Consider the following 19262-nt stretch of genomic DNA (forward strand, 5'->3'; position numbering starts at 1 on the left):
CATTACTAATGTTGCTAGCAAGCCCTAACTGGCAAAAACCAACAGTGGTGTGGCATTTTATCTGTAACTGTACCCCTGCCTGGCCACTGTCGCCTTCGCTCACCACTCATGTCCCCTCGTCTGCACGAGGGCTATGTTGCACCGACCCACGGACTTGGCTGCTGCTGAGCTCTTGCCCCCAGAGAAGCCGGCTGTGCTGGCCGAGTGGCCTGGGCGAAAGCTGTGAAGGGAAGCATGACAGTCTATATGAGACCACACAGCTCCCATGCTACAGCTAGGGCTCCCAATCCCGCCTCTGTCGCTCGCTCTGGCTTTGGTCAGATCACTGACCCCCCCCCAGTTCCTCATATATAAACGAATATGCAGGGCCGGATTTCCAATTAGGCACAGTAGGCCCATGCCTCAGGGCGTTGGCATTCTAGGGGCACCTAAAAGTTAAAAGTGGGTTAAAAGTTAAAAAGTGAATACATACAGCCCCCTTGCAGGCAGGTGGCTCCTGGCCTGGGCCAACTTTCTAATCGCACAAAACCAAATACCCCTGCCCCTTCCCCGAAGCCCTTTCCCTGTCCTGCCTCTTCTCTGAGGCCCCGCTCTCGCTCACTCCATCCCTCCTCCCTCCATCACTCGCTCTCCCCGATCATCACTCACTTTCACCAGGTTGGGGCAGGGGGTTGGGGTGTGTGGGGGGTGAGGGCTCCAGCTGGGGGTGTGGGCTCTGGGGTGGGGGAGTTTGGAGTGCAGGAGGGGGCTCAGGACTGCGGCAGAGTGTTGGGGTGTTGGGGAGGGGACTCCAGGAAGGTGTTTGGGTACAGGAGGGGACTCCGGACTGGGGCAGGGGGTTGCGGTGCGGGACAGGGTGCGGGGTCCCAGCAGCGCTTACTGCAGCTCCCAGGAAGCAGCAGCCAGGTCTCTGAAGTCCCGAGGCAGAGGCATGGCCAGGTGGTTCTGCATGGTGCATGCTACCCTTGCACCTGGAGTCGTCGCCCCTGCAGCTCCCATTGGTCACGGTTCTTGGCCAATGGGAGCTATGGAGCCAGAACTAGGAGCAGGGGCAGCCTCCCTGGCCACCCATGCACTTAGGGGCCTCAGGGTTCTGGCAGCCGCTGTTGGGAGCAGCACAGAGCCAGGGCAGGGTTGTGCTGCCGACCGGACTTTTAACGGCCCAGTCGGCTGTGCCAACCGGAGCTGCCAGGATCCCTTTTCGACTCGGCGTTCCGGTTGAAAACCGGACACCTGGAAACCCTAAGGCTGCTAAGGGTACTGTGAGCCGCGGCCGGGCAAGCCGGCTGCTGAAGGTGCTGGGAGCATTCCAGCACCTTCCCAATCTCGGCCACCCCACTGCCTTCACCTCGTACGGGGAGGGAGAGGGAGGAGTGTGGCCAGAACACCATTCACTTGCATGGGCAGAGTTGGAACATGGCTGTGGGAGGGACAGAAGACACCCGGGGACCACTTGCTATGTGGAGAGGTACAGTCCCCGCCTTGCGCCTCGCCTGGGGCAGGTGGGCTGTGCCCCGACTCGGGCTGGGAGCGCCATGTGTGGCAGAGGGTCTTCTGCCTTCCCGGGGAGGCTGTGTTTACCTTTCTTTTCCTTTCATTTTTTACGGAAGACACAAAAGTCAGCTGTAGGCGGGGGTGGGGGTGCTGAAGATGCTGTGCCTAGGGGTGTATAAGGTATAAATCCAGCCCTGCCAATATGGTACATACTTGGCCAATAAGTTGGGCCAGCTGACTCGGGCGAAGGGGCTGTTTAACTGCAGTGTAGATGTTCCAGTTAGGGCTGCAGCCTGAACTCCAGGACCCTCCCACCTGGCAGGGTCCTAGAGCCTGGACTCTAGTCTGAGCCCAAATGTCTACACTGCAATTGAACAGCCCCTTAGCCTGAATCAGCTGGCACAGGCCAGCCGTGGGTTGTTAATTGCGGTGTAGATGTACCTTGGAGGCCAAATTCCCAAGGTCATTTGGGCACCTGAAGATGCAGACAGACACCAAAACACCTATAAAAATTGGGCCCTGGGAGCCTGTCCAGTGGTTCTGCCAGAAGTGATGGGAAAACCCACCTGGCCCCTCAGACCAACTCACCTCTCTGCAGACACGGGGGCTGGTCCTCAGAAGGTGGAAATCATCATCGCGCCATTGAAATCAATGGGGCTGTGGACATTTCAGTGGCTGAGGATTTGGCCCATGGTTTATAGCTGATTGCTGGGACTAGCTATAATAATAAATAAGGCAGGTCCCAACAGTCCTTTCTCAGAGTCAAATCGACACCTGAATTTCTCCCAGGTTTAGCCCAGCAATGACAGCTACTGGAGAGTTCACTGATGCAATGTACCAGAGCCCATTTCTGTCCTGACTGATGCTCTGGGGAGTCCCGCTGAAATTAGAAGTGGGTGGGTGGGATTTTGCTTTCAGTTTCACAGGGGTAAACCCAGAATAGCTCTACTGGGTTCTCTTCCTGAAAGAAATACTCTAGCTCAACCTCAAGATATGGGCTGGATGCAGGAATCACTGGGTGAAATTCTCTGGCCTGTGCTATGCAGGAGCCCATATTACATGACCATAAGGCTTGCTGCTGGCCTTAAATCTGTGACTTCAATGGAGTTATTCCATGGAGTTATTATGCACTAGAGAGCAAAATCTAGTGGGGTGTGCATGGAGAGAAAGCAGACAGCAGTGTATGCGAGTGGGTGCACCCAAACTTGCTCTGAAACGGAAGGGGTGATTTCCCATTGTACGTGGCTGCTTCTCTTTGGGGGTACTAACTGGGGAGATGAGCCATGTTCTTTGGAAATGTCAGACAACCATTGTCAGAGAGTGGTTGCTTGGTGGGGTGTCATTGCTAAGCTGCCCTGGGGATCGCACCGCCTTGTATGGTTGTTTGTTGTTGAGGGATTGGTTAGAGCAGCGTTTTTCTTTTATGAATATATAACAACAAAATGCTGATTGATAAGGAAATCGTTCTCTCCTCTCCAGCTGGGGAGGGCTGGCCACACAGGGAAGCATCATTAACAGATTGCCCTGCTCTGCACGAACAGATTAATACACCGAGATTTAGAGGTGATCGATGGGCGCCTAATGAAATACTTTGAGTATGAGCGTGGGCACCATAGAGTTAGCCCCAGTGAATGGGGAGTTGCTGCTGGAATCCTTGTAATGAGCTGTGATTTCAGCACCGGTGCCCCATGTCTGGAAACCCCCCAGGGAGGAAGCTGCCTGGTTGTTACTTCCGTGGTGGCATTGAACGTTTTCAATCAATAATTGTGATCGTCTTTAGACATAGCTCTCTGGCCTTAGTTACAAATGAATCCTGATTCCTGGTTGCTTGTAGGGGCAGTGTGCTGGGAGAGAAGCTGAGCCCTGATTAGGAGGCGGGGTTTCTCTGACTAGGGGTCCCATAAAAGTAGCTAGCCAGTCAGGCAGCCACACAGGAGCCAGCAAACAGAGCTGTAAACAGGGGAGTTTGAAAGGGGAGTTTTGGGGGAAGACTAAGAGCCAGGCAAAGGAACAGACAGGCTAGTGAAGTGAGTGTGTGGTGTTCTGGTAGCGTTTTCGTGCTTGTTGGGGGTTTGTTTTGCGGTGGGTGGGTGTTTTGGTTTGGTTTGTGTTTCCCAGACTAACAGGACTTAGGTGAGAAGGCTATGGCAGACACCGAGGCAGCAGTGGTAGTGACCCAAGTAGTGGAAGACACTATGAAGATGACTGGATGTAGAAGCTGTGGCATGTACATGATCCTGGAGGAGGTACCTGTAAAGAATTTCGTCTGCATGAAGTGCCACCTGATAGAGCTGAAGGAAGAGAAGATCCTAGGATTGGAGATGCAGGTGGAGACTCTGTTTGAGTTTAGAAGGGGGTTCGAGCAGATGATAGAGCAAAGACATGAGGAGGCTGAAGGGAAAAGCTCAGACTTGCAGATGGAAGCAGGACCGAAGAACTCTGAGGGGATACTGCTGGGTGAGGAAAGTGGACAGGGGAAGCATGTGACTAGGAGAACCAGGCAGAGGAAAAGACTGGGCAGTGAAGGAGAAATAGAGCTCAGGAACAGGTTTGCAGAGTTGGAAAATGAAGAAGGGGCACAGCAGGTGGTCACTGAAGGTGAGAGGGCAAGGAAAAAGAGAAGAGCAGATAGTCCTATTGGAAGAGGGCAAGAGTCAGTGGAGATAATAACACCAAATATGAGCCCCAGGAGGATACGAGATGCGTTGCAGAGGGTTGCAAGGGACAATAGGAATCGAGAGGACTTGTGGCCAGACGGGACAGGGGATAGACTGGAGAATCGCACCATTGCCAGGAAAAGGCAGGTCTACGTGTTTGGGGACTCATTACTGAGAAGAATAGACAGGCCTGTAACAAGAGCTAATCCAGAGAACAGAAGGGTGTGCTGTCTGCCGGGTCCTAAGATACGGGATGTGGACCTGAGGCTGAAGAGGATCCTAATGGGAGCCAGAAAGAATCCACTGATTATCCTTCATGTGGGAACAAATGATACGGCTAGATTCTCGCTGGAATGTATCAAGGGAGACTATGCCAGGCTAGGGAAGACGCTAAAGCAAATCGAGGCTCAGGTGATCTTCACTGGGATTCTGCCTGTTCCTAGAGAAGGGCAACAAAGGTGTGACAAGATTATGATGCTCAACAGATGGCTCAGGCAGTGGTGCTATAAGGAGGGCTTTGGTATGTATGGCCATTAGGACACATTCATGGACAGAGGACTGTTCTCTCAGGATGGACTTCACCTGAGTAAGGAGGGAAATAGACTTCTAGGATGGAGGATAGCACAACTGATCAAGAGAGCTTTAAACTAGGAATTCGGGGGAGATGTCCAGGTAATCTCCACGCCAGTTATTCTCTTTGAGAGGGAAGAAAATGAAGTAAGAAAGGATACAGCTGTGGGTAGGAGAATGGACATAAGGCGGAAGGGCAGTGTACATACCGATCTAATAGGTAATATTGGCGGTAGAATGTCTGTGCCCAATTGGGTACAGAATGTGAGCGAAGCCAAACAGCAAAAATTAAGATGTTTGTACACCAATGCGAGAAGCCTAGGTAATAAAATGGAGGAACTAGAGCTACTGGGGCAGGAAGTAAAACCAGATATGATAGAGATAACAGAAACATGGTGGAATAGTAGTCATGACCGGAGTACAGGTATTGAAGGCTATGTGCTGTGTAGGAAAGACAGAAATAAAGGCAAAGGTGGTGGAGTAGCATTGTATATCAATGATGAGGTAGACTGTAAAGAAATAAGAAGTGATGGAATGGATAAGACAGAGTCTGTCTGGGCAAAAATCACATTGAGGAAGAAAGCTACTAGAGCCTGCCCTGGGATAGTGCTTGGGGTGTGCTATAGACCGCCAGGATCCGCGCTTTGCTGAATCAGGGCCCTGGTCCTGCCCAGACACAAGGGTGACTGGTGCCAAGTAAATAAAAACACCAATGAAGGCTATGTGGAGTGACAGTACAGGTGGCATCAGGACTTGTCCCCAGCTGAACCCCTAACAGCAGGAAATTCTTCAGGGAAGGAAAAATCTCCTTCATTCCTTGCCACATTCACAGCCACACCCCACTATCAATGCTGCTCACACCTGGCAACACTGTCAGTGGGCTCCCACACTCCAGTCACACCCAACCACACTGTCAGTGCTCTCTGACACTCTATTCATGCCCTGACAACATCATGACAATGCTGTCAGTCCACTCCAGTCACACCCAACAACACTTTCAGTGATCTCTGACACTCCAGTCACACCCCGACAATGCTGACAGTTCTCTCCCAAACTCCAGTCACACCCAACAACACAGGCAGGGCATTCTGACAGCCCAGTTGCACCCAGACAACACTGTCCGTGCTCTGTAACACTCCCTTCACACCCAGACAACACTGTCAGTGCTCTCTGACAATCCAGTCGCACCCCAACAAGGCTGTCATTGCACTTGGACAGGCCAGTCACACTCTGAGAACACTGCAGTGTACTCAGACACTCCAACCACATGCAAACCACACTATCAGTGCACTCGGACACTCCAGTCACACCCAGGACCACACTGTCAGTGCTCTCTGAAATGAAAATTTGAAACATTTTGTTTCAAAATTATCACACCAAAATGTTTCAACTTTTCCAAAATATATTTTCCTCCTTTGTCATTGGGCCAAAAGTATTCACCAGATTGGACCCAAATTCACAAATAGTTTCATTTGACCAAAAAAAATGCATTTTTCAGGAATACTATTCACAGAAATAAATAAATATTACCCAGCTCTGGTTGGCGATTAGGCCTAACTGGTGGATAAAATAACGAGATACTAGCCAAGGACCTGGGGTTTAGAACCCAGGACTGTAGAGCCTTGGGTAACTGATGTACCCAAAGTACCACCAGGAGCCTATAAAGAAGCATAGCCAGGGAGCACAGTGAAGAATAGGCACCACAAGAGGTACCACCCACAAGACCCAGATTGACAGAACCCTGTGCCACTCCGATTGGCCAAGTGTCCCTACTTAACCCCTGGGGTTGGCCTAGGAAGTTGTTGGGGGCAATTTCACAGACTTTGCCTTGTCTCTGAATCCAGCCTGACCCCAACTTCTGCCTCCCAATTCTAGCCTGGTACTGCCTCTGGTCTTTGACCCTGGCCTAACTCTGACTCTAACTCTGATTTATGGGACCCGGCTTTGTGATCCCTCCAACTCCTGCACAGTGATGCCTGTCCCTAGTGGGCAGGACCTCAGCCCAGCTGTGACTACTAGGCCAGACTGCCTGTGCCCTGGTCCCTTACAGGTAGGCTATTCTGCCTATTGCTCCCTTTTGGGATCCCTAAAAAGAGTCTTTGGAGTGAAGATGGGTGGACTGGAGGGAGCCACTATTATCATCATGCCACCACCACTGTATCCTGGGATCCACCATGATACCACGGGCCATTTGTACTCCTTATCCTGAGAGAGGACCCAATCAGATGAGGCCAGAGAGAGGGCCCAGATGACATCTCCACCTCTACTAGCACTGGCTGAATCCTGAACACCACATGGGCTGTGAGACTTGGTCTATTGCTGTCACCCCTCCATGTGTCATGTTTCCTTCCCCACCTGATTTCTTCTTTCCTGTCTTTCTTCCTTTGCTGTTTGTTTAATTGACCGGGCAAAGTGATGCCTAACGCTCAAGTCGATGGCACTTCTGTCTGTCCACACTTCATTGTTTAATGTTGTACCAGTAAATAAGGCTTTTAGTAACATCTTATCCCTTTTTGGGCCAGAGACAGTCCTTCTTCAGAACAACACTCCTCCTGTTCACGTCCCCACACACAAACCTCTCACCTGAGTTTGGTCGCTCGTTCAACCTGGGCATGGGGGTTTGAGTGAAAGCAGAAGTCAAGCTCTGGCTGATAACACCTCCTACTTGGCATTAGCCAGTTAAAGCTTCATCTATGTGAGGAAACTGGTCAGCATAACTATACTTGTGTCAACAAGCCTAAATCATTGGAGTGCTGATAGTCCTCCAGTGCTTTCCCACAATTCCTGGTGTGTGCCCAGGAGGACTAGCTCTCCCATAACTCAATGGGAAAGAATCATAGAGTGGTTCCTCTTGCTGCAGCACAGACAACCATGGGATATTCCCCACAGTATTTTCCACTGCATGCATCCGATGAAGTGAGCTGTAGCTCACAAAAGCTTATGCTCAAATAAATTTGTTAGTCTCTAAGGTTCCACAAGTACTCCTTTTCTTTTTGCGGATACAGACTAACACGGCTGCTACTCTGAAACCTGACACATGGGGGAGTGCATCATCAGTTAGGACCCAGTAAATCAGGTAGGGCTTTGCAAAGTGACTGCTCATACCCTCTAGACTCACCTGACTGCTGATCACCTGAGTTAACTTTGCAGTGAAGACATAGGGAGAGAGAAAAGAATCTCCATCTATTAATTTATCCAAGAGAAAGTTCAGAGGTGACTTGATCATGTCTGCAAGTACCTACCCACGGAGAGGATTTCTGAGTATAAATGGCTCTTTCCTCTAGCAGACAAAGGCAGAATAAGAGCCAGTGGTTGTCATCCCATTTCCTGATTCCAGCAGCCAGGGCTTTAAAGAACACACCACAAATCATGAAACCTGCGATAAAGTCACCAGAGATGCAATGCGGAAGCAAAGAATGCTGTATACAGCTGTGATTTCCTGGGATATTTAGTAGAAAGGAACTTAAGCCACAAGATTCAGATCCAGATCATTTTCTTAAACTTTTCTATAAAATATCTGCAAAATGCAGCCCAAAGTTTCCTTGTCTCTAGAGAGCTGGCTGTTTTAGGAAAACAAAACCAACTAAAGTTGGGCCAAAATTGAGGAAGAAGGTCATACTGGTTTAAAAAAATGACTTGGTTTAGAGGGGAATTGAAGGCAGCTATATTTTAAAAAAAAAAACCATAATAAATAGAAGAAAGGAAAAGCTGATAGTAATGAATATAAATCAGAAATTAGGAATTGTAGAAAATTGATAAGGGAAGTCAATGGAACCAAGGAGAAATCTATGGCCAGCAGAGTTAAGGACAATAAGGAGATTTTAAAACATATTAGGAACAAAATGAATCCTGACAATGGTATCAATCCATTACTGGATGGATGTAGTACAGTAGAACCTCAGAGTTATGAACACATCAGGAATGGAGGTTGTTTGTAACTCTGAACAAAACATTATGGTTGTTCTTTCATGTTCTTTCAAAAGTTTATAACTGAACACTGACTTAATACAGCTTTGAAACTTTACTATGCAGAAGAAAAATACCGCTTTCCCTTTATTTATTTATTTATTTATTGTAGTTTACATTTGACATAATACTGTACTGTATTTCCTTTTTTTTTTTATCTGCTGCCGCCTAATTGTGTACTTCCAGTTCCAAATGAGGTGTGTGATTGGCTGGTCTGTTCGTAACTCTGGTGTTTGTAACTCTGAGGTTCTACTGTAGAATTATCAATAATAATGCAGAAAAGGCAGAAGTATTCAATAAATATTTGTTTGGTACTTAGAGAAAAACAGATGATATACTTTCATCATATGGTGATAACACTCTTCCCATATCACTAGTATCTCTGGAGCATGTTAAACAGAAACTACCAAAGTTGGACATTTTTAAATTAGCATATCCACATATCTTGCGTCCATGAGTTTTAAAAGAGCTGGCTGAGGAGCACACTGGACAATTAATGTTGAGTTGCAATAAGTCCTGGAGCACGGGGGAAGTTCCAGAAGACTAGAAGAAAGCTAATATTGTACCAATTTTTAAAAAGGGTAAATGAGATGAGTTGGGTAATTATTGGCCTGTCAGTCTGACATTGAGCCTGGGCAAGGTAGTGGAGCAGCTGATATGGCGCTCAATAAAGAATTAAAGTAGAGTAATGTAATTAATGCAAATCATCATGGGTTTATAGAAAATAGATCCTGTCAAACTAATTTAATACCTTTTTTAATAAAATTGAAAGTTTGGTTGATAAAGATAATAGTGTTGCTGTAACATACTTAGACTTCTCTAAGGCATTTGGCTTGGTACCACACGACATTTTGTTTAAAGATCTAGAACAATGTAAAATTAACATGGGGCACATGAAGTGGATTAAAAACTGGCTAACTGATAGGTCTCAAAATGTAATTGTACAAGGGGAATCATTCTTGAGTGGGTGTGTTTCCATTGATGTCCCACAGTGATGGATTCTTGGTCCTATGCTATTTAACATTTTTATCAATGACCTGGAAGAAAACATAAAATCATCATGATAAGTTTTTAGATGACACAAAAATTACTGAGGGGGGCTGCGGGTAAGTAATGAAGAGGACAAGTCACTGATGCAGAGTGATCTGCATCGCTTGTAAATTGGGTGCAAGTAAACAATATGCCTTTTAATATGGCTAAGTGTAAATGTTTATATCTAGGAACAAAGAATGTATGCTGTACTTACAGGATGGGGGACTCTATCCTGGGAAGCAGGGACTCTGAAAAAGACTTGGGGGGTCAAGGTGGATAATCAGCTGAACATGAGGTCCCAGTGCAACACTGTAGCCAAAAGCACGAATGTGATCCTGGGATGAATAAACAGGGAATCGAATAGGAGCAGAGAAGTTATGTTACCTCTGGATTTGGCATGGAGTGCGACCACTGCTGGAATCCTGTGTCCAGTTCTGGTGCCCATGGTTCAAGTAGCATGCTGATAATTAGAAAGGGTCAGAGAAGAGCCACGAGAATGATTAAAGAATTAAAAAACATCACTTATCATGATAGACTCAAGGATCTCAGTGTATTTAGCTTAATAAAGAAAAGGTTAAGGGATGACTTGATCATAGTCTATAAATACCTACATGGGAACAAATATTTAATAAAGGGCTTTTCAACCTAATAGAGAAAGGTCTAACACAATGCAATGGCTGGGAGTTGACGATAGACAAATTCAGATTGGGAATAAGGTGTACATTTTAACAGTGAGAGTAATTAACCTTTGGATCAGTTGACGAAGGGTTGTGGTGGATTCACTATCATTGACAATTTTTAAATTGAGATTGGATGTCTTTGTAACAGATCTGGTTTCAGAATTATTTTGGGGCCTGTGTTCTTCAGGAGGTCAGACTAGATGATCACCATAATCCCTTCTGGCCTTGGAATCGATGGTTCTGAGTGCACCTGGCTCATGGCTCTGAGGAGAGCAGGTCTGGGTATCAGACACTGACCAGATGATTTTTCTGTCTGTTGAAGGAATCAGCCGTGTAAATCCCAGTGTCTCATTCACTGGGTGGCGTTCACCATAAAAACATAAAAACGGCCATATTGGGCCAGACCAAAGGTCCATCTAGCCCAGTATCCTGTCTTCCGACAGTGGCCAACGCCAGGTGCTTCAGAGGGAATGAACAGAACTGGTACTCATCAAGTGATCCATCCCCTGTCGCCCATGCTCAGCTTCTGGCAAAGAGGCTAGAGACACCATCCCTGCCAATCCTGGCTAATAGCCATTGATGGACCTATTCTTCATGAACTTATCTAGTTCTTTCTTGACCCCTGTTATAGTCTTGGCCTTCACAACTTCCTCTGGCAAGGAGTTCCACAAGGAGTGCGTTGTATGAAGAAATGCTTCCTTTTGTTTGTTTTAAACTTGCTGGCTATTAATTTCATTTGATGACCCATAGTTCGTGTGTTATGAGAAGGAGTAAATAACATTTTCTTATTTACTTTCTTCACACCAGTCAATATTTTAGAGACCTCAATCATATCCCCCCTTAGTTGTCTCTTTTCAAAGCTGAACAGTCCCTGTCTTATTAATCTCTCCTCATATGAAAGCCGTTCCATACCCCATATCATTTTTGTTGCCCTTTTCTGAACTTTTCCAATTCCAATATATCTTATTTGAGATGGGGCAACCACATCTACACACAGTATTCAAGATGCGGACATACCATGGATTTATTTAGAGGCAATATGATAGGGATATTTTCTGTCTTATTATCTTTCTTAATGATGCCCAACATTCTGTTCACTTTTTTGACTGCCGCTGCACATTGAGTGGATGTTTTCAGAGAACTATCCACACTGACTCCAAGATCTCTTTCTTGAGTGATCACAGCTAATTTAGACCCCATCATTTGGTATGTATATTTGGGATTATGTTTTCTAATGCGCATTACTTTGCATTTATCAACATTGAATTTCATCTGCCATTTTGTTGCCCAGTCACCCAGTTTTGTGCGATCCTTTTGTATCTCTTCACAGTCTGCCTGGGACTTAACTATCTCGAGTAGTTTTGTATCATCTGCAAATTTTGCCACCTCACTGTTTACCCCTTTTTCCAGATCATTTATGAATATGTTGAATATGTGACAAAGTTCCTGCTCTACCTTGGTGGGTCTTGCGCTTATTGGCAGATTTGCTCGCCTTGGAGCTTCATGGCAGCCCTCAGCTTGACCGTTTTTCTGAACTCACAGTACAGGTCGACTCCTCCTGTGTCTGATCAGGAGTTGGGAGGATTTGGGGGGAACCCGGGCCCGCCATCTACTCCGGGTTCCAGCCCAGGGCCCTATGGAATGCAGCTGTCTAGAGTGCCTCCTGGAACAGCTGTGCAACAGCTACAACTCCCTGGGCTACTTCCCCATGGCCTCCTTGCAACACCTTCTTTATCCTCACCATAGGACCTTCCTCCTGGTGTCTGATAACGCTTGTACACCTCAGTCCTCCAACAGTCCACGTTCTCACTCTTAGCTCCTAGTGCCTCTTGCTCCCAGCTCCTCACACGCACACCACAAACTGAAGGGAGCTCCTTTTTAAAACCCAGGTGCCCTGATTAGCCTGCCTTAATTGATTCTAGCAGCTTCTTGATTGGCTGCAGGTGTTCTAATCAGCCTGTCGTAATTGTCTGCAGAAGGTTCCTGATTGTTCTGGAACCTTCCCTGTTAGGAGACGGAATCGTTTCTTCGCTCGCTCCTGAGCTATCTGCTTTCCTTTCTTTCCTGAAGCCCCCTGGCCCAGATTTTTCACACTTTTCCTTTTGCTTAGTTTCCCCCCCCGCGTTTGGGCCGGACGCCTTGTTTTTTTGGTTTCGTTTTCTCCCGCTTTTCTGAGCTGCGTCAGTGTGCTGGCCGGTCGCCAGCACCCCCCCCCAGACGCCTGCTTTTGGATTTTGCTCTTTGCTTAATTGAAACCCCCAGAGGAGGGGGGGAGGACTGCCGACCCGTTGTCCAGAGAGGGGAGTGGACGCCCCCAGACCCAGCCGTTTTGTTTTTTGCCTGGACTTTTTTCTTATCATTACAACATTCCTAGCTGCCGAGAGCCTTGGGACAGAGCCAACAGCTGCAACAGATGCCAGAGGCCGGAGAACTCGCCCGAGCAGCCGTGAATCATCGTGGAGAGAAGCCGTAAGACTGAGGGATTTCCTTTGAATTATACCCTCGGGGGGGGGAGTTGACTGCGTTCCAGCTGCGTCTGTGGCGGCACAGGGGTGTAGCAGGGAGCTACCCCCAGATCCACCGGTGCCCCCAACCCCCCCACCACTACTACGACTATCACGGCCCCCGCTGCCTCGTCCCTGCTGGCGATCTGCCATCTGCCTTCGGATCCAGCTGTTTGCTTTGGACTTTGCCTTTCGGACCGGGCATAACAACCAACCAAACGAGACTCTTTGGACAATTGTGGTGGGTTGTCCTCCCTCCACCCCCACCCCCCGGATTGTTTATCCCATAGTTTACCCCTCCTACCGGACCCCGATTTTTCCCCCCCCCCCTTCTTCCGGTGTCTCCCTGTCTCTCCCTGCTTACAATGGCAGAGATGGAGAGACGCAAGGCCCCTCCAACGAAATTGGTTGTCCCTTCCCCATCTACCCCCCTGCCCACCCCTCAAGATTTTCCCACCGCCTCCATTGTTAGAACCCCTGCCCCCGCCCCCGCTGGGGCCTCGGCAGTGGGAGGCACCGGGGCAATTACTACTGCTGCTTTGGTTCTTGCCCCATTAGATTCTAGGAACCCCCCCCCAGTTCGACGGAAGGGTCGGGGCGGGCCGAAAGGAAAGGGCCCCGCTAATGCCGCTGGGCCCTCCATGGCAGAGGCCGCCCCCACCACTGTGGCCTCATCATCGATTGTGGCACCCCTCCCAGCTGTTCCCTCCACCAGCTCTGCGACCGTCCCTCCCCCGGCCCCCAGGACGTATGCCCGGGCGGCGGCAGGCTCCCCCTTGCCTGCCGCCTCCTCATCTCGCCCACCCACTACCTCCGCTACCATCACTAGCGCCCGGGGCCCTCTTCCCGCCCTGACCAGGAAGCACGGTGTCCGTTGCCTCCTGGTGCCCGCCTCGCCCCACGTGGAAGCATACGTGCAAGCGTTGGCGAAGGTGGTAGGACCCATGGCCATTGTGGCGGCCTCCAAGATGTATGGGAAGGTCGTTTTCTTTCTGGCTTCGGAGACTGCCGCCCAGGAGGCGGTGGAGAAGGGCCTAGTGGTAGGAGGGGTGTTTATCCCCCTAGAACCGCTAGAAGATCTGGGCGTTCGCCTCGTCCTCACCTCCGTTCCTCCCTTTTTACCTAATGTTGCCCTGTTACCCGCTCTTTCTGCCCTGGGAAAACTTGTTTCTGCTATTAGCCCTCTCCCGTTAGGCTGCAAGGACCCCGCCCTCCGTCACGTCCTCTCGTTCCGCCGGCAAGTGCAGATTTCACTGCCGGCGGGGGTGCGTGACGGAGAGGCGCTTGAGGGGTCCTTCCTAGTTCCCTACCAGGGAGCCCGCTATAGGGTCTTTTATTCCACCGGAGAGGCCCGGTGCTACCTCTGCCGCTCGGCGGGGCATGTCCGTAGGGACTGCCCTTTGGCCCGGGGGAGAGAGGCACCTGAGACCCCCGAGACCCGGCAGGATATCGGCCCTGTCGTTGCCGACACCCCTGGCCACCCGGCACCTGAAACCACCCCTCCTCCCACCCGATCCAACGCTGCCCCCGTCCGGGCCCAAGAGGTATCTTTCCAACAACGCCCGGGCGACCACGGGAGTCCCGCTCTTGCTGTAACCACCTCGGCAGAGCCTCCGGAGGAGAGTGTGGCACAGCTATTACCAGGTGCAGGAGAGGGCTCGCCCCAAGGAGAATCCCCCGCCCCTCCTGCTGCCTCACCGCTATCCCCCCGAACCCCTGAACCTTTGCCTCCGCGCCCCGCTCCGCCCCCTGCTACTCAACCCCCAGATGATGCTATGGAGGGCTGGACTGTAGTCCAGGGGAAGCGAGGCAAGCGGAGGGCTCGAGCCCCGCTGCATCCATCTGACGCGGAAGCCCCCCGGAAGACCAGGAAGGGAGGTACTGACCTTGAGCCTCCCGCCTCGGCCACGAGTGAGATCCATTCGCTGGTGTTGGGAGGTGAAGATAGATTGGCATTGGAGGGAGGAATCCCCCCTCCGCGAGGGACCCTCCCCTCCGAAGCCCCGGAGGAAGCCCCTTCTAACCGGACACCACCTGAACTCCCTACGAACCCCGACGTGACCGTTGAGGCGGGCCCTAGCGGAGAGGCCCCCAGGGTAGTAGGAGTCGGCCTCTCCTCTGTGTATGCAGAGATTGAGGCCCTAGATTTGACCCCGGTCACCCAGGGAGGGGATGATTTACTGCCGGCCAGCCTCGTTTTAGGCAATCTCACCCCAGGCCCCCTTTCCCCGTGTTCTCTCCCCCTGACTGCCTTTCCGGGTGAGCACCCCACGGAAAGTGGTTTATCACCTGATGCCATGGCTGCCACGACCACCCCGAAGCCAGCATCTAGCATTGCTCGGAGCCCCCTCCCTTGCCCCTTAACCCCCGACCCTGCTCAGGAGGCATCTTCTTTTTGCTGCTCGCCTCCTGAAGCCCAGGGCCTTACCTCTGCCCCTGTCCCCACCCCTGTCCCGGTTCAATTTCCCTCCTCCTGCAAGGCTACTGCCGCCCCTGGGGTTATTTCTTTTCCGCCTTTTGCAGACCCCCCCCAGGGAGCAGTCTTTACGTTTTCTAGTTGCGACTCATTAGGAGTTGCGCTTTTCCCCCTGCCATCCCCTTCCACTCCAAGGCACGAGATGGATTTAATAACCCCAGCCTGTCAGACGCCCCGTCGGCGGTCCGCACCCTGCCTACCCGCCTTAGCGGACCTCGAGGCTGTATTAAGAACCCCATCGGGGAGTACCCCGGAAACCGTAACCCCATCCCCCCATGAGCTGCGGCATGCACTACGGCAGTTCTTAGAGCACACCCGTGGTGCCCGCAATAGGGCACAGCTGGCTCTCCAGCGATGGGGGGACTTCGATCGACTTGTTCAGGCCGCAAGGGCCCTTATGAAGGAGGGCAGAGGGCAAGGGAGGCGCGGTGCTGCGGCCTACGAGCGGGCCCGCGGCTTCCGGAAAGAGCTACTTACTTATGGGATGGGACACGGGTTGCTACGCGACCCGCCGGGGGCCATGAGCACCCCCACCAATGAGAACTCCCCACCCCCCCGGCCCTCCGCATGACACCTCTCATTATTGTAACCCTGAATACCAGGGGCTGTAGGATGGCTCTCCGCAGGTCCCAGGTGCTCTCCTACCTTCGGGAGGGGGGGTACTCTGTGGTTTTCCTGCAGGAGACCCACACGGACCCAACCGCCGAGGATAGGTGGCGGCTGGAGTGGGGGGACGGGGTATACTTCAGCCATTGCACGACCTGGCAAGCTGGAGTGGCGACCCTGTTCTCCCCCGCCCTGCGGCCCGAGGTGCTAGGGGTCACTGAGGTCGTACCGGGCCACTTGTTGCACCTCCGAGTTCGTCTGGAGGGGCTCGTGGTCAATCTTGTTAATATCTATGCCCCGCAAGTGAGTTCACAGCGGCCACAATTCTATCAGCAGGTGTCCGATTTTCTCGGCACCCTAGACTCGCACGAGTGCCTGATCCTGGGAGGGGACTTTAACACTACCCTCGAGGAGCGGGACCGCTCGGGGGCCGAGCCGAGCCCGGCCGCCGCGACCATTCTCCGAGACATAGTCGATTATCACTCCCTAGTGGACGTCTGGCGTGACCATCACCCAGATGACACTTCCACGTTTACCTTTGTCCGGGTGGAGGCCCATCGGTCACACCGCTCTCGGTTAGACCGTATTTACCTATCCCGTTTCCATCTTTCACAGGCCCACTCCTCCACCGTGCGGCCGGCCCCTTTTTCCGACCATCATTTAGTTACCGTCACGGTCTCCCTCCGTGCGGAGGGACCGGGGCCGGCCTACTGGCACTTTAATAACAGCCTGCTGGAGGACGAGAGCTTTGTGATGTCCTTCCGGGAGTTTTGGCTGGCCTGGCGGGAGCAGTGGCGTGCCTTTCCCTCGGTGCGGCGCTGGTGGGATCTAGGGAAGGTGCGCGCCAAGCTCTTCTGCCGCAACTACACTCGGGGCGCCAGCCGACGGAGAAATGCAACGATAGAGCAGTTGGAACGGGAGGTCTTAGAGCTGGAGAGGCGCCTGGCCGCCAGCCCCGGGGACCCGTCCCTCTGCGGAGCGTGCCGGGAGAAGCGGGAGGAACTTCGAGCCCTCGAGGACCACCGGGCCCGAGGTGCCTTTGTCCGGTCCCGCATCCGCCTCCTTCGGGAGATGGATCGCGGCTCCCGCTTCTTCTATGCCTTGGAGAAAACGAGGGGGGCCAAAAAACATGTCACCTGCCTTCTAGCGGAAGACGGCACCCCCCTCACGGATCCGGAGGAGATGTGTGGGAGGGCCCGTGACTTCTACGCAAGCCTTTTCTCCCCGGATCCGACCGATCCTGGCGCTCGCGGGGTGCTCTGGGAGGAACTCCCCACGGTCAGCGTGGGCGACCGAGACCGGCTAGAGCTGCCTCTTACCCTGGCCGAGTTCTCGGAAGCCCTCCGCCGCATGCCCACCAATAAATCTCCGGGCATGGACGGGCTGACCGTGGAGTTTTACCGCGCGTTCTGGGACATCCTCGGCCCAGACCTAGTCACTGTCTGGGCTGAGTCTTTGCAGGGCGGGGTCCTCCCTCTGTCGTGCAGGCGAGCGGTGCTTGCCTTGCTGCCGAAGAAGGGGGACCTCCGCGACTTACGAAACTGGCGTCCCCTCTCACTCCTTAGCACGGATTACAAAATCGTAGCGAAAGCAATTTCGCTGCGGCTAGGGTCCGTGATGGCGGACGTGATCCACCCAGACCAGACCTATACTGTCCCGGGTCGCAGCATTTTTGACAACCTCTTTCTAGTCCGAGACCTTTTGGAACTCGGGCGGAGAGACGGTCTGTCGTTCGCCCTCCTGTCTCTCGATCAGGAGAAGGCGTTCGATAGAGTGGATCATGGGTACCTCCTGAGCACCCTGCGGGCGTTTGGATTCGGACCTCAGTTTGCGAGTTTTCTCCGGGTGCTGTACGCCTCCGCGGAGTGTTTGGTTAGGCTCAACTGGACCCTGACCGAACCGGTCAGCTTCGGGCGAGGGGTGCGGCAGGGGTGCCCCCTCTCAGGCCAGCTGTACGCTCTGGCGATCGAGCCTTTCCTCTGTCTCCTCCGCAGGAGGTTGACGGGGTTGGTGCTGCGGGAGCCGGAGCTGCGGCTGGTCCTGTCGGCGTACGCCGATGACGTCCTCCTCGTGGTCCAGGACCCGGGCGACTTGGCGCGAGTGGAGGCATGCCAAGCCATCTATTCAGCAGCCTCCTCCGCCCGAGTCAACTGGGTCAAGAGCTCTGGCTTGGCGGTGGGGGGCTGGCGGCAGGTAAGCTCCCTCCCACCCGCGCTTCAGACCATCCGGTGGAGTGCCGGCCCTCTGCTCTATCTCGGCGTTTACCTTTCTGCCACGCACCCTTCTCCGCCGGAGAACTGGCAAAATTTGGAAGGCGGCGTGATTGAGCGGATCAGGAAATGGACGAGGCTACTCCGATGTCTCTCCCTTCGGGGGAGAGCACTGGTGCTTAACCAACTAGTCCTGTCCACGCTCTGGTACCGGCTCAACACCCTAGCCCCGGCCCCGGGTTTCCTGTCCCACCTCCGGAGATTGATTCTGGAGTTCTTTTGGTCAGGATTGCACTGGGCCCCTGTTGGAGTTCTTCATTTGCCCCTGAAGGAAGGAGGGCAGGGCCTGAAGTGTCTGTACACTCAGGTCCGCGTTTTCCGCCTCCAGGCCCTGCAGAGGCTCCTTTATGGTGCAGGTAGTTCGACGTGGAGCATATTGGCGCACGCCTTCCTACGCCGCTTCCATGGGCTCCGATATGACCGGCAGCTCTTTTATCTTTGTCCGAGAGGTTTTCCGCGAGACCTCTCCGGGCTGCCGGATTTCTACCAGGACCTCCTCCGGACCTGGAAACTGTTTTCAACCACCAGGTCTGTGGCGGCCATCGTGGGGGCAGATCTCCTCACGGAGCCCCTGCTACACAACCCCCAACTTCGTGTGCAGGCGGCGGAGTCCCGCACGGTGCGCCAGAGGTTGGTCCTGGCGGGAGTTACGAGGGTCGGGGACCTCCTGGACTACGACCGGGGAAACTGGCTGGATCCCCTGACGCTCGCTCGACGCATGGGGCTCTCCAGCCTTCGTACCCCCCGGCGCGTGCTTCAGGAGGTGGAGGCCGCTTTGACCCCCGCTGCTCGGGCTTATGTCAGCCGAGCCTTGCGCGAGGGCGCACCCCGCCCATCCTTTACCCCAGGCCCACCGGACCTTTCCATCGGGCCCCTACCCTGCCGATCCCAACACACCCCTCATCCTTTCACTGCAAGCCGGCTGCATGAATTGCAACCGGTCGGTTTTCAAGTTGCACCACGGCAATATTTATATACACTCACGCTCCATACCCTTCACGCCCGCA

The 19262-nt window shown here is 52.4% G+C and overlaps 1 protein-coding gene across 3 annotated transcripts in view; it reads left to right on the top strand.

Annotated features, from left to right (window-relative positions):
• Positions 1–19262, top strand: part of CALY (calcyon neuron specific vesicular protein) — a 50790-nt gene that overhangs the window by 2369 nt on the left and 29159 nt on the right. The window lies entirely within an intron of this gene.

Source organism: Natator depressus, chromosome 7, assembly GCF_965152275.1.
Source record: "Natator depressus isolate rNatDep1 chromosome 7, rNatDep2.hap1, whole genome shotgun sequence".
Lineage (NCBI taxonomy): Eukaryota > Metazoa > Chordata > Testudines > Cheloniidae > Natator > Natator depressus.